Here is a 15,707-nt window from a genome sequence, read left to right as displayed (position 1 = left end):
TCTACGGTATTGATCAGATAATAAAATTGTTGGGCGAATTATGCTTTTATTTACTCAGGTTACGCTACGCCCAACGATTTTATTATTTTTTAACTGATCAATATAATAGATTGCTGAGGAGAGCGGTATGATGACTGCTCCCTAGGACCTTCCGAATTATTTTTTAGCTTTCAATACGTCGTCTACAGCATTATTATCTTTTTTTCAATCAAACATTAAACATTTTTTTACTTATTTTACTTACAAGTTTTCAGTTTCTAACTTTGTTACTCAATTCTTCTCATTCTGTTTAGTTCATTTAGTGCCTCAGTACTACAAGGTTTATTTCCCGACAGTTTGTTGCAATCTAACTGCTCAATTCATAAACCTTTCAAAGACTCTACTCGACTTAGGGCCACGTACGCTTGTCCTTCTTCAAACAATTTCGAGCCTAAATACACAACTGCGTGGTCTACAGTGCTGCCTTGCATTTAATGGACAGCGGAAGCCTATGACAAAATTAAGGGTAATAACTTTCTTTTAGCAGCTCCATAATTGAACTTTGCTGGAAACTATATGGCTTTAGGGTGAATAAAATGAACTCCGTCTCTTCCAAAGTTGATCTGAACTGACGGTACATCTTTTTTTTCATTTGAGTTCGACGAAACTCAGGCAAAACAATTTCTGCGATGTAGCGGATAGCGCTGTTTACCAATCCTTTCAATACGTCAATATTGGACCGCAACATATTGAGGTAGATGTAAAATAATATGTAATAAGCCATTTTTCAAAGTCTACTAGTTTACTAGTCAAGCCTTGTCATTTGATACTTATATTAAGGTAGTTCTGAAACAATATGTAATCCGCCATTTTGTAGCTGCGGCTATCTTGGATTTACAATGATACAGACTTTATTAAATTGCATTGTCATCAAAACTAATTGTGCGTACCAAATATCAACATAATCTGTCAAGAGAAAGGGGGTTAAACTTCAATACTGAATTTGCCCCAACCAATCAGGGCAAGCTAAATAAAACCGTTAAAAAATAAAAAAATCACAACTAACTTCACACTCAATACAAATTTCACATTTCAAATGCTAAGTATTCAGACAGAGAATGAAAGAAGTATAACTTAATTGAAGTATCCAAGTGATTTTATGAATTATTAGTGTATTACATGAACTTCTCATGATCAGTGGCTTCACCAAATTATCGATGAAACAGATTGAAAATTTTCAAATTTGAATGATTTTTCTTTTGAGGAAATCTTGCAAACATAAATATATTAGGAATTACTTTCACTTGAACTTTGAAATATTTTTCAAGGTTTTTTGCTGAAAGACACATATTAGCCCAAAACTTATTCAAGTAACACTTTATTGGGAAATTTCATCAAGTGTCGGCCAATTCCATCACACCCGACTAAAATTAATTATTCAAAAAATTAATATCATCATCAATTAATTTAATCTGTTTCCAGTATTCATTCCCAATTTGAGGCTTCAGAATTGTACTGCTGGCGAATTTTGTTCCAAATTATAATGCCTACTTTAATAGTATCGTTGTAATAAATACAAATTAACGAAAGTATTACCGCAAGACTTCAAAACTCCATTGATAAATTTCCATTTTTAACATTAACTTTGTTATTTAGTACCACAATGAGAGCAACAAGCAAATCAGTCGATGAAACCAAGAGTCCGTAGGTCCGAATGGTCCGTTTTTTTCTGGTTGCTCGATTGGTAATGTAGTCTAATCAACATGTTTAAAAACATGAAAAATAGAGATGAAGATCCTAAAAATATGAGCCATAGCTCATTCGATTCGAAATCACCTATAGAAACATTTTTTGAAGCATTTTGGTGCAGGTAAAAAATTGCAATTGTTATTAACAGAATAAGATAAAAAAAAATGGTATTTAGTTTTTCGTTAATAACTCAAAAAATATTAATATTTAAGCAATTTTGAAAAAAAGCTCGTTGAAGAGGAGGAAATTTCCGATAAAAAAGTCCCGACTCCCGAAACTCTCCATTATTTACAATTCAAATTTGAAAATAGGGTTTCGCGCAGCTGTTACGGCATGATCACGCTGCCGCTAAAGAGAGTTCATCAAAAGAAATAATTTTTTTATACCATAAAATGTCATATTAAAAATTTGAAAACAATCTAGTATCTTCTTAACACTTGAATGAATCGAGTCCCGTAGAAAAAAAAAGTTTTATCACCATTTTTCAAAAATTATTCAATTGTTAACCATCAAATTTTTTCCCAATCTCCGTTGGCATAAATAATGGGAAAAAAGGTATAAATAATTGGCCTATAAATTTTAAACTTCGTGGAGCCCTTTTGATATATATATATATATATATATATATATATATATATATATATATATATATATATATATATATATATATATATATATATACAGTGTGACCCATTTAAAATGGAACCACCCCTGTAGAATGTGCATTTTTCAATCAATCTCAATTTTTTTTTATTGAAATATTAAGCATGAAAAACTGTATCTTGACACTAACTTTCACAATTTTAGTTTCATTTCCAAGGCACTCTATGGTTTTTTTTGTTTGTCAAAAAAGGCAAAAGTTTATTAGGCAATTTTTGTTTTCAAATTTGACTACACCACTGGATTCGTAGTCGTTATAAATCAAAACTGTCAAATTTTCATTAAAAAATATTTGTTAACAACGAAGTTACAACAACTTCAATTTTGGAAACAAAGTATTTGTTTGTAATTTTTATTCAGATTATAGAGATATTTGAGATCTGACAACACTGTCATCACCAAGTAGAACACCAGTGAATTTGTACAGTGAAAATCCGAAGTCAACAGCTCAATGCGTTCTATAGTTATAACTCCTGAAAATATGGTAATGTGAGAGATTTGTGGTGCAAGCGTTTTGTAATAAAAATCTGACTACGCCACTGGATTTGTGGATAATATTCCCTTAAAATCATTCATTTGAGTGTAGGTTACGAGAAGTGAAAATTAAAATAAAAATTGAATAATTGAATAACAGAAAATTAAAAGTTCATTTTCAAGTTACGCAGTAGTAGACCAAGTTCAGAATCTCATGTCATGGGATCTCCCAATTGCGCTTTTACCAAATCTTGATAGAATCTTGAAGTATTAATGGTCATACTTGTAAGCTTTTTGGAAGTTTCCCAATAATAAATAATAGTACTTTTGTAACAGCGCACCTGGAAAATCACATTTTATGAGATTCTGAACTTACTCTACCTTCTTCTATAGCTGATGAAAACAAAATGTATACAAACAAGTTTCAAAGTATTTATTCAACAATTAATTGCCATTAAGAAAAAACTGATACTAAAATAAACATTGATTTAAAACTAAACATTCAAATTTTTGTGGCTTCTACCAAACCTCCATTAAGTTCAATACATTTATCGTATCTCTTCCGAATATTGTTTACACTATTTCTTATTTGTTGAACTGTAATTTCGGCACAAGCTTGTCGTATCCTTTGCATGAGTTCAGCTCGATTCGTTGGTCTTGTTCTGTATACTTTTTGTGTCAGAATACCCCACAGAAAAAAGTCTAATATTGTTAGATCAGGCGATCTAGGTGGCCATTCAATTAAGTCACTACCTCGTCCTATCCAATGATTTGGAAACTGGTTATTTAGCCACTCTTTAACAATCCTCGAATTGTGCACGGAACAGCCGTCGAGCTGAAAATATAAATTTACTTGTTCCGCAAGAGGCATTTCATCTATTTCGTCCGATAATTGGTTATTTAGAAATTCCAAAAAATTTTGCCCGTTTATGTTTCCATCAAAAAAATATGGACCTATTATTCTATTTTGTACTATACCACACCAAACGTTAACTTTTTCGGAATATTGACTTTTACAATTTATGATCCAGTGCGGATTTTCCGTAGCCCAATACCGAGCATTTTGCGATGAAACTACCCCATTGGTGCTGAAAGAAGCTTCATCACTAAACATTATGCAGTTTAAAAAATTTCTTGTATTCAGGTACTCGCCTTGTGCCCACAAACAAAATTCCATACGTTTCACTTCATCACCTGCCTTTAAAGAGTGAAGAAATTTAGGTTTAAATGCTCTCATTTTGTTTTGTTTAAGACATCGTCGAATAGTCTCTCTCGGTAAGTTTAAATCCAAACTGGCGACTCGTAAACTTCTGTTTGGGTGGTTTCTAAAATAATCTAAAACAGCACCTTCGTTTAAATTTCTTCTTCGGTGATTATTTTTTAAAATATGTTTGCTGACTGCACCGGTTTCTTTAAATGTTTTGTTAATTTTACTGACGGTGCTTCTGTCAATGGGAAGTCGATTTGGATGTCTGTGATTAAATATCCTAGCTGCTTCTCTTTCACTATGATAATTGTCCCCAGAAATTCTCACAATTTCAATTCTTTCTTCTAATGATAATTGCAAAGCCATTATTAAATGCACGTAACTAACAACTATTATTTTATGTATGATTAACTGTCAAAATCACAGCCTACTGTTGATTTATTATAAAACCTTTGCATAATGAGTTCAGCTTCCTCAAATTATTGATATCTCCTCTAAAAGATTGTTTTAGCTGAGTTATGAAGAATTTACAGGGAACAATTTTTGTCCTGCTCTCTGTTTTATTATTGAATAAATGATTTCCATGCTTTAAATCAATTTGATTTTAGCGGCTATGCGGAAGAATGTACTAAGTACTGCATAACTTGAAAATGAATTTTTAATTTTCTGTTATTCTAGAATACACTTCTCGTAACCTACACTCAAATGAATGATTTTAAGGGAATATTATCCACAAATCCAGTGGCGTAGTCAGATTTTTATTACAAAACGCTTACACCACAAATCTCTCACATTACCATATTTTCAGGAGTTATAACTATAGAACGCATTGAGCTGTTGACTTCGGATTTTCACTGTACAAATTCACTGGTGTTCTACTTGGTGATGACAGTGTTGTCAGATCTCAAATATGTCTATAATCTGAATAAAAATTACAAACAAATACTTTGTTTCCAAAATTGAAGTTGTTGTAACTTCGTTGTTAACAAATATTTTTTAATGAAAATTTGACAGTTTTGATTTATAACGACTACGAATCCAGTGGTGTAGTCAAATTTGAAAACAAAAATTGCCTAATAAACTTTTGCCGTTTTTGACAAATAAAAAAAACCATAGAGTGCCTTGGAAATTAAACTAAAATTGTGAAAGTTAGTGTCAAGATACAGTTTTTCATGCTTAATATTTCAATAAAAAAAAATTGAGATTGATTGAAAAATGCACATTCTGCAGGGGTGGTTCCATTTTAAATGGGTCACACTGTATATATATATACATATATATATATATATATATATATATATATATATATATATATATATATATATATATATATATATATATATATATATATATATATATACTTCATACGATCCTGCGATGAAAGTTCATAAACATTTATTAATTTGTTAATTATGATTTTTTATATCTATTGCAAAATGAAATATCTAAAAATTGTTGATAACATTTTTTTTTCAATTGATATTTGGCTATGTCTGTTTTCAAATTGAACAATGGCAGTTATTAACATAGGATATGAATTCATTACGTAATTTGTTAATTAAATTGTTTCAAACAAATAGAGAAATTCAATATTTTTGGAAAATTTTAAAATGCTAATTTGTTGTCTAGAGATAATTATGATTTAAAAAAAAATTTTTCCCAATTTTAATTTTTAATTGTTTAATCGATTTTTCCATATTTCGATTGTTTAAATAATTAGTTAAGAAATAATTTTGCTTTTAATAATCATAATTTACACTTTCAAATAGTTTGGAAAAAAAATTTTCATTTGTTATTTAATTGTTTATTAGTTTAACAATTTGTTATAAACAAATATTGACCAACGTTATTTTTTTTTCTGAAGCAGAAAAAAATTATAAAAACAGCTATATATAAAAAAATGCCATAAATTTTTTTTCATTTATTATAATTTTATAATTTTATCAATTAAATAATTTTTTGTATATACCTGTTTTTATAATTTTTATCTGCTTCAGAAGAAAAAAACGTTGATCAATATTTGCTTATAACAAATTGTTGAACTGATAAACAATTGAATAATAAATAAAAAAAAATTCTCACCAAACTATTTAAAAGTGTAAATTACTATTTTTAAAAGCAAAATTATTTCTTATCTGATTATTTAAACAATTGAAATATAAAAAAATCGATTTTAAACAATTAAAAGGGCTCCACGAAGTTTAAAATTTATAAGCCAATTATTTATATGTTTTATCCCATTATTTATGCCAACGGAGATTGGGAAAAAATTTGTTAGTTAACAATTGAATAACTTTTTGAAAAATGGCGATAAAACTTTTTTTTTCTACGGGACTCGATTCATTTAGGTGTTAGGAAGATACTAGATTTTTTTCAAATTTTCAAAATGACATTTTATGTTATAAAAAAATGATTTCTTTAGCGACAGCGCGCGCATACCGTAATAGCCGCGCGAAACTCTATTTTCAACGTCAAATCAAAATCATAAATAATGGTGATAGAGTTTCGGGAGTCGGGACTTTTTTATCGGAAATTTCCTCCTCTTTAACGAGGTTTCTTCAAAATTGCTTAAATATTAATATTTTTTGAGTTATTAACGAAAAACTAAATACCATTTTTTTCAAATCTTATTTTGTTAATAACAATTGCAACTTTTTACCTGCACCAAAATCCTTCAAAAACATTTTTCTAGAGATGATTCCGAATCGAATGAGCTATCGCTCATATTTTTAGGACCTTTATCTCTATTTTTCATGTTTTTGAACTTGTTGATTAGACTATTGCTCAAAAATAACAAAGGTAAATGGACATACGTAAATATCATTTCCTAAAATATTCTCAGCGGAATGCAATTATATATTAACAAATTAAATCATAGCATAGCAATCATAGCAGTTAATTTTATGGCTATCAGTGTTATCACTATCAATTTTATTATTGGTCGGAAGAAGTGTTCTATCGCTATAAAACTCTGTTTTGGAAATCTAGCCTTCAATTTTTTCATTTCATCGCTTCAGAGGAGTTAATCAATTGAAAATTCCCATTTTTTCACAAATATTTGGATCTTGTTTCCGCTTATAGGATGTTCATGTTAGGAAGAGAATGACGTCACAAGATGACAAGTTACGGCTTTGTCAACATGTTCCCTATTTCGAACCTTCAATTTTTTTTGTACTGTTGATACAATACAATGTCAATGAATAACTCAAAAAAAGCATTTTATCGAAAAAAATAGTTTTCAGTTGAAATGTAGCTGATTAAAAAATAAAATGAATGTTGAGTTTATAGTATCTGTAGATCCAATACAAACGGATATCTCATGATCAAATGTTAAAATTAAAGTTAGTTACCACAAAGCTATGCATTTTTTGTGAAAGTCCATAGCATAAAAACTAAGCGAGATATGACAAAATAATTTTGGTCGCAATTTTTTTCAGCGACAAAAAATCTGAAAGCCCACCCTAATTTCTTATCGAACAATATCACTTTCGAAAAGGAGTTGCATCCCCCACCAGAATAAAAACAAAACCTAGAGTATAGGATATAAATTTTGAAATAGAGGGTGAGTAAGACCTAAATCAAAATGTTTATGCAAATCTGTGATGTATGGCAAAATAATACAGTATTGGTGCATTTTTCTATCAATGATTGGACTGTGTATGAATACAAAACTGAATATTCTCTATTATTGTCTTCACTTCAACCGTGGACGAATTATAACTGCTGTTTGTTTATAAGGTGAATGCCACGAACTCATTATTTTTATAATGGTTCAGAACACATAACATTTCTGTAGAATACGATATAATTTGAAAGGCTCGGTTTTACTCTAGGGCTATAACTGTTATTTTTATAACTTTTATATACGCTTAGGGTACTTATGTAACTACCATTAAGTTTATTGGAAACAGAGGACGGCAACATGCAGAATTGATAGGATCTAACAGTGATTCGTTATATTCTCAAGATATTCCTAGTGACCTAATATACAGTTTTGAAAGATACATTAGCATAGAGGGGTAGGGTCAAATGAAAATTAGTAATGGGGGTTGAAGATCATCAACGATAGCCAAAAGTTATACTAAAGTTGCAAGAACAAATAATAATGAAAGACTTTTGTCGGATCCCAAAAAACAATATAACAATATATAAATAAAAATAATTACCAAGAGCAAAACGGATTGTCAAGCCAGTGGAGTACTGTTGAAAAATTATTGGGAACATACACAACAATCATTAATGTTATAGATTTTCATTTGGTTACATTTTTGCCATGTTCTGTTTTTGTGTTATATTGTGTTTTTGTGTCAACTATTGATGTTAGAGTGTGAATTATTATGAAATTGTAAATTTAATCAGCCTTTAATTATATTTTCCACGAGAATATAACTACAGAAACTTCGTTTTATAGTTAATTTATTTGAATATTTTTGATCGGGTAAGTTTAGCAATGTTGATCTATTTGAATCCAATCAGTCATTTAGTCAAATTTTTGAATTTTTAAATTCATTAATTTTCATTGCTGCCAAATAATTAAGCTTTAAACCTTTATTTTCTATGTGTGAGATTTCAAAATCTCCGTTGAATATATGATTTTCTTCTGAAAGATGATTTGAATATGTTGAACTTGTTTTCTCATTTACGTAGCTCATATGATGTTCTTGGATGCGATTCCTTAATGTTCTGCCAGTTTGACCAATATATACCTTAGGACAAGTTCCACAATTTGATTTATATTCTCTCGAATTTGGATGTTTTGTCTTTATTATTTCTAACTTACTTTACCAACGTATTACCTGTTCTATATGCAATTTCAATAACTTGTTTATTCAAAAATTAAGCCAGTTTTTCTGTTGTTTGCCCAAAATATGATAAAGTTTTATAATTTTGATTATCTGACTTATCACTAGGAAAAACATTTTCTTACGACAACCAATAACATCAATAACTCGACACTAATAATGAATTCAGTATCAACAAATCGTTTATTCCATATATATAAAGAAATGCGTAGGCGAGAGTTATATGTAGTTATACTTTGAGGAACTTATAATGCAAGTGACGATATATGACGTAAACATATTGTGTCGGTTATGGTAAAGTGTATTCAAAGTTCCCTATCTCAAAATCAACTGTTGCTCAGAAACATCAACTGCTTAGAACAATCAAAGTCCATCATTTACCTGAAATTGAATCAAAATTAACACACAGAAAGTACAGTAACCTCATTCTACAAAGCGATAAGAGCAATGGGTTCACCAACTGTGAACTACATATTTCTGATTTTTTTATGAAGTCATCGAACCGAATGGCATAAATCCTCTTCTTCCGACAAAAACAAAACACCTTTTTAGAATTGAATGAGCACCTGCATGATGTTTTTGTTTGTTTGAAAGGTACGTTTTGCTCAGAGGTTATGAATAAACCACAAGGCAATGCGTACTGAAATGGAGAATACCAAATAAGGTGTTCTCTGCAAGTCCATGTCGCCATGGTTGAAACTGATTTGTATGTCGGTTATTTTTGTACAGTTTGTACATACAGTGTGACAATTGATAAACTCACGGTGAGCTATAATGTATGTCTCAGTAAGTTGGAACCATATGGAAACCTTTTTTTATTATTAGGTTTAGGAGAAAAATTTGTTCTTCATAAAAAGTTCAGCAATAACCAAAATAACAAATCTACAATGACAAATGTTAAAATATATCCAGTAGTAACCAAGACATTCTCCAACAAATAGGTATTTAGTTGAAGGGGATTGAAAAAACATTGTTTTTTTTGAAGGTGGTATAAATAGATATTCCTTTTAATTTTACTATCAACAAACACATCGCACCCATCAATAAGACCGACTTGGCTTTTTAGCGGGGTTATTTGTGATATTCTTCAGTTTACTTCGAGGGCGCGTTGAATAAACATCTATACAACATGGGAGCTAGTTGTTCGGGAATCGTGAAGCGCCCGAAATTGTCACCATTAAATATAAATGAAAAAACAATTGTTATGAATGTATATAATTCTTGAAGAATACAATATCCGCCCGAAATAAAAAGTAAGGAGGAAGTAGTGCAAAAATGCGCAAGTATGACCGGTGTCAATAGATCGACAATTTTTAGAATTCTCAAGGAACTCAACTGGTAGAAACTATTTGGTTATCGATGAAGAAGTGAAGAATTCTGTTAGGAAAACAGTACACTCTTTTTACATAAAAAACGAAATACCTACATTAAATAAAGTTTTGTCAGTTATTCGTGAAGACAGTTTTTTTCCTGATATAAGAAGAACTCGATTATGGAAGATATTACATAAGCTGAATTTCACTTTTGGAAAGCAAGATAGAAAGAGCATGTTAATAGAAAAATCAGAGATTGTAGAATGGAGAAGAAACTATTTGAAAGAAATAAAGAAAGCCAAAACACTAGGTAAATCTATTTTTTATTTGGATGAAACATGGGTCAATGAGGGTCATACCGTCTCGAAGGTTTGGCAAGATTAGAACATCAAAAGTGGAAGACAAGCCTTTATGGAAGGTTGATCCACTGGTTTGAAAATTCCAGTTGGAAAGGGTCGTCGTCTTATCATCACTCACATAGGCAGCAGTGAAGCAGTGAAGGATTCGTGAAGGATGGATTGATGGTGTTTGAATCGAAAAAAAATCGGGATTATCATCAAGAAATTGATGCCACAGTATTCGAAGAATGGTTTAAAAACATACTTGTAAAACTTCCGCAGGGATCCGTAATAGTAATGGATAACGCAAGTTACCACAGAAGATGAGTCGAGAAGCTGCCGACATCGTGCTGGAAGAAAGCAGATATTACTGAGAGGTTACAAATGAAAGCTATTCCTTTTGAATCGACCATGTTAAAAGCGGAGTTCCTTAACTTGGCTAAACGTCATAAGTCGAAATTCATCAGGTATGTCACCGATAAGATGGCGAAGACTAATGTAATGTCGGTTCTTCGGATGCCGCCTTATCACTGCGAATTGAATCCAATTGAGTTGGTTTGGGCTCAAGTTGAATAATTCATCGCAAGGAATAATAGGACTTTCAAGCTGTGTGAGAAGAAATACATATACAGTGCTCTGGAAACAGTCGACCAAAAAGCTTGGAAAAATATATCCACAAAACAATCAGAATCGAAGCAGAGATGTGGGATATGGATGATCGAATGGACTCATTATCAGGAAAAATCCTAATGAAACTGATTCATCCAATGAAGAATCACTTAACGAATCCCTGTAGACTGTTTTCAGATTATAACATTATCGCAATGTCTTATTCGAAGTAAGTATTCCCATTAAATCTATAAAATTGTTTCTGAATCAACTAGGTATAATATCCAATAAGGAATATGAATCTTCATTTCCAAACCATCAAAAATATATAACGTGTATCTCTCAATGCAGCCACACTTTTCTACTTCCTTCCTTCACTTTTCTGAAAATGTCGAAGCCGAAACGTCGAACAACGCAAAGTTTTGAACGCGGTTCAACTCGAAATCAGATGTTCAAATTTCTAACCGCAGAAATCTATTCTATGTGTATACTTGTATACCCGTGTTAGGAATCACACGTTAAAAGGTAAGACCTAGTTAGTCCTTAGCTCGCACAAGTATCTCAACTTCTGAGAGTTGTCGTTCGTATGGGGGCGACAGCTAATTAATGGAAAAACAGATTTTAATCAGATTTTTTTTTAACTTATCTGGTGATATTTCGAATACTTCATCCATCTTCATTATCATACCGACGACTAATTTGATATTATCAGTGTCAATGATAATAATAATATAAAATTTATTTACATCAAAAGACGAATCATAACTACAAATTATAATGTTTTCATTTAAATAGGTCGGATAAAGAAAGTGGATAGAGTCTTTAAAACGTCACCAGATGATACATATTTCATTTAATATGAAAAATTTTTTGAATTCAAGTTATTGACAAATTTTATTTTTTTTCCAAAAAGTTAATTAATCAAATGCAGTAACTTTTTGTCCTTTATAGATTTGTATATTTAATATTCTGATTATTTTGTAGATCTGTAGAAGGTAACAATTCTAAATAATAAAAAACTATTTCAAATATAAATTGTTCTTCCCAAAATAAAATATTTGAACAAAATTAGTTTTCACCATATTTCAATTATCTTCTCATCATACAGAATATATCAATGGAAAATTTATATTAATACCCCCAGTCCGACGCCTATTAATATTATCTTACACGTAATATCAGAAAAAACATCGAGCGGTTCTTTTGGCGATATTTTCGCATTCTTTGTCGGTGTTTTCGCGTTCTTTGTCGCATATCCCTATTTTAATGGCTTGTTAGCGGCGTCCTCAAGGAATATAGAGGGTAGACATATCTCAATGAATTTGTGGGTGAATTGCAGTGCTATTTGCTTGAGACGACTATGTTGCTGTTTTGTTTCTTGTTTGCATTCTTGAAATTCTTTTACTCTCAAACAATACTGAACGAAATATAGAGAAATAGTTCAGTAATTAGAGAGCGAGAACTTTTTGAATTAGCAATGGCAAGAAGAAGACGACCTGACCTGACTTAGGTCGTAAAAGTCAAGCGAATGATAACCGCACTGATGAGCATGTACAGGGTGGGACACCGAAAACGAAACAGATCGAATATTTTCAAAACACATGTTTTGTTTTAGAACTGTCGTTATTTGTGATTATTTTGAAAAAGTAATTAAATTGAACAGCAGCTTTCCCCACTCTAAAAATTTTTGTTTCATTCTACACACTTCGAATTTTTGTTATTTCTACTGGTCTATTCAAACATTTATTTCTTTTTAATATTCTCATATTGAATTCATATAATTTAAAACCGACGCCAATTCATGTACCGTCAAAAGTCCAATAATGTTTTACATACATTTTTGTTTAAACTTAAAACAAAATGTTTGGTATATTCGACACAATAATATCAATAATGTTCTAGTTAGTATAACCTAACCATGACTTTATGAAAGTATTATTTGAAACGTTGAAATCAAAATGAAGTATATCCACAGCAATGCAATAAAAAAATTAACTTCAATTTTAGTATGTCTTATAAAAATACGGATATAATTAATTATTACAGAACAAAAATTATTGTTTTTTTAAGCAACAGAAAGAAAAAACGTGGAATTTTTTTTCAAAGTGTGAATATTTTTATAAATATCTTGAATCTGTTTCTCAATATTGTATTCTGCAAAATGTTATGAAGAATGAGATATAATCATTACGGATTATTGAAACATCAAAAACAAAGTACAGGCAACGTTTGAAAATGAAAATGAATACTATACAGATGAGGTTTCTTAAAAAAATGAAACATAGAGCATTGCGAGAATCGCTGAAAATGCCTTTGAGAAAAAAGATTCTTAATGATGTTTTGAGGTATTGAGGAATTAAATAGATACATGTACAAATCCTCCAGCCTTGAATATGTATAATCTTGTCTTTCATTTATTTTATTAGTCTACTTCATTTACTGAAATCGCGAGCTTGGTTGGGGAAACGCGCGTCGGGAACAGTACTTCAGTTCTAATATTTGGAATCAGTGCTTGTTTTGTATTGATTTATTTGTTTTTCCCGTTGATGTCCTTCCAAATGAGGAACATTTTGAGGTGGATTTTTCATCTTGAAGTTGACAATTTAAAATTTTCACGTTTCTCGTAATCCAAGAAACTAACTATATTATCAAAAACCCAATCAGTTGAATAGCTTACCAGTATCAATCCTGGGCAACGTCGAAACAGAAAATTCCAGAAAAAAATTGATAATTGCACTTTCACCAATAAACAAAATATCAAATCAAAAAATAAACACAACACTTTTATCGACACGGTCACAAAATTCGACGGTTAACTCAAAGTTGGACTTTTCTCGGCCAAGTTGCGCCAGCAACTAGTGTGTGAAACGTGAAGTCATACGAGGCTCCGATCCGCGATTTTAACGTCGATTGCACCAATAAATAATTCATTGTCGAGTAGAGTCAAGAATAGAATTACCAATGGTTCGTATCTTCGAAATTCTTATACGAGTTGTAACAGACCGCAGAATTTCATGGATAATGGATAAATTCAATTCAATGTTTCCAGAGATCCAATTTCTTATCTTGTTGGATCCCACAATTCTAGAGAGACATCTCCTCAATAATTTCAAAGGGAAATATTGGCTAGAACTGCGTTTCTGAGAACATTTTTCTGAATGAATTTAATCTCCAGCGATTCAGATCCAACGTGAATGCTACTTTCGCACAGGCACCGCTCTTAGAACGTCTTATGGTTTTTCCTGTAGTACTTGTGTTTTGCCCTCAAAAAACGCACTGAGATCTTTTTATTTTTCAAGCGACGAAGCAGATAGTAAAGATGTATAATTCTGCAAGAATAGACAAAGCTCGGCCAGTTATTGCTATAGACAAAAAAGAAGGCATGAAAAAAAAACAAAGTTTTTCCAGAGGTACAGTTCTCCAAAAATTGGAAAAATTGCATGTTTTCACCTTTTTTTGCGCGATAAAAATCATAGAAAAACACACGTATTTAGTTATCACCTTCATATCTTATTTCACCTTCTTTGGCACATTTCAGTATTATAATGAAAATTGTTCCTATGAAATACTCCATTAATTGACAGAGATGCTTTTTTTAGAATATTACTGGTACGGTAGCAGGTCGGACGGTAGCTGGTCGGACGGTAGCCGGTCGGTTCGACGTGGGTGCTTTGTTCACTCACTTAAATCGACCGCCGTGTTGGTCGCTGGTTCAAGCCCCATGCTGAACGATCGATTTTCACTTTCTATCGTCCAACCCGTGTTAGGAATCACACGTTAGAAGGTAAGACCTCGTTAGTTCTTAGCTCGCACAAGTTTCGACTTCTGAGGGTTGTCGTTCATAAGGGTGCGACAGCTCGTTAACGGAAAACATATATCAAACAGAACAGACAGATATACCCTTATAATGTAGGGATGTCACCAGAAAACGAATCTATCGTTGAATCAAGTTTTTTATAGAAAATGTAATGTGGCAAAGAAGGTGAAATAAATTTTACTGGTCCGGACTTCCATTGTCTAATATGATACTACTATCATTCGAAATCTGTGAAAGAAAAATTGAAATTAGAGTGAATAGCTAAAATATCAATTATATTAAGCAATGAAACGTTAAAAGAAAATTCAATAAAACAAATAAAATAATCAAGATGTAAATGACCACAGAGTAAAAAAAAATGAAAATAATTGAAATAAGCAAAAATTAAACAAAGAATTGAATAGAATTGGCCGATACTTGATGAAGATCCATATTAAAAAACTAATCAATACAGTTTATTGTATGATTTTTATCAGCTTTGTTCGCTGATTATTTTAAATTTTATAAGAGAATACATAGTAATACAATGAATGCCTGTTTCGTAATCCATTAATATAGTTTTATTGAATAAATACACAATTTCAGTGGTTTTTACTTACTGTCATGAATATTACGTGTAAATTTATGTCCTGGTGCAATCGACGTTTTCCGTTTAACTGAATCGACAAAGATGCGGGGTCGGTCAAGATATTAGTACAAGCGTTCAACAATCCTCAAATCCTCAGGTAAGTTACTGCTTCTTTAGGTCTCGGTCACCTT

At 31.2% G+C, this 15,707-nt stretch overlaps 1 protein-coding gene across 1 annotated transcript in view; it reads right to left on the bottom strand.

Annotated features, from left to right (window-relative positions):
* LOC111507605 (major facilitator superfamily domain-containing protein SP1173) overlaps window positions 1-13,996 on the bottom strand; it is an 88,283-nt gene extending 74,287 nt beyond the window's left edge. Inside the window, exon 1 of the mRNA XM_023162945.2 lies at window positions 13,809-13,996. The gene's annotated coding sequence lies outside the window, so the exon portion shown is untranslated. The remainder of the gene's footprint in view (window positions 1-13,808) is intronic.
* Between the last annotated feature and the right edge of the window lie 1,711 nt (window positions 13,997-15,707).

This window comes from Leptinotarsa decemlineata, unplaced genomic scaffold (assembly GCF_025532065.1).
Source record: "Leptinotarsa decemlineata unplaced genomic scaffold, Ldec_3_MD MMD2_P_RNA_scaffold_6, whole genome shotgun sequence".
Taxonomy (NCBI): Eukaryota; Metazoa; Arthropoda; class Insecta; order Coleoptera; family Chrysomelidae; genus Leptinotarsa; species Leptinotarsa decemlineata.
Note: the sequence above shows the minus strand (reverse complement) of the source record. Positions and strands in the feature narration are given on the sequence as shown.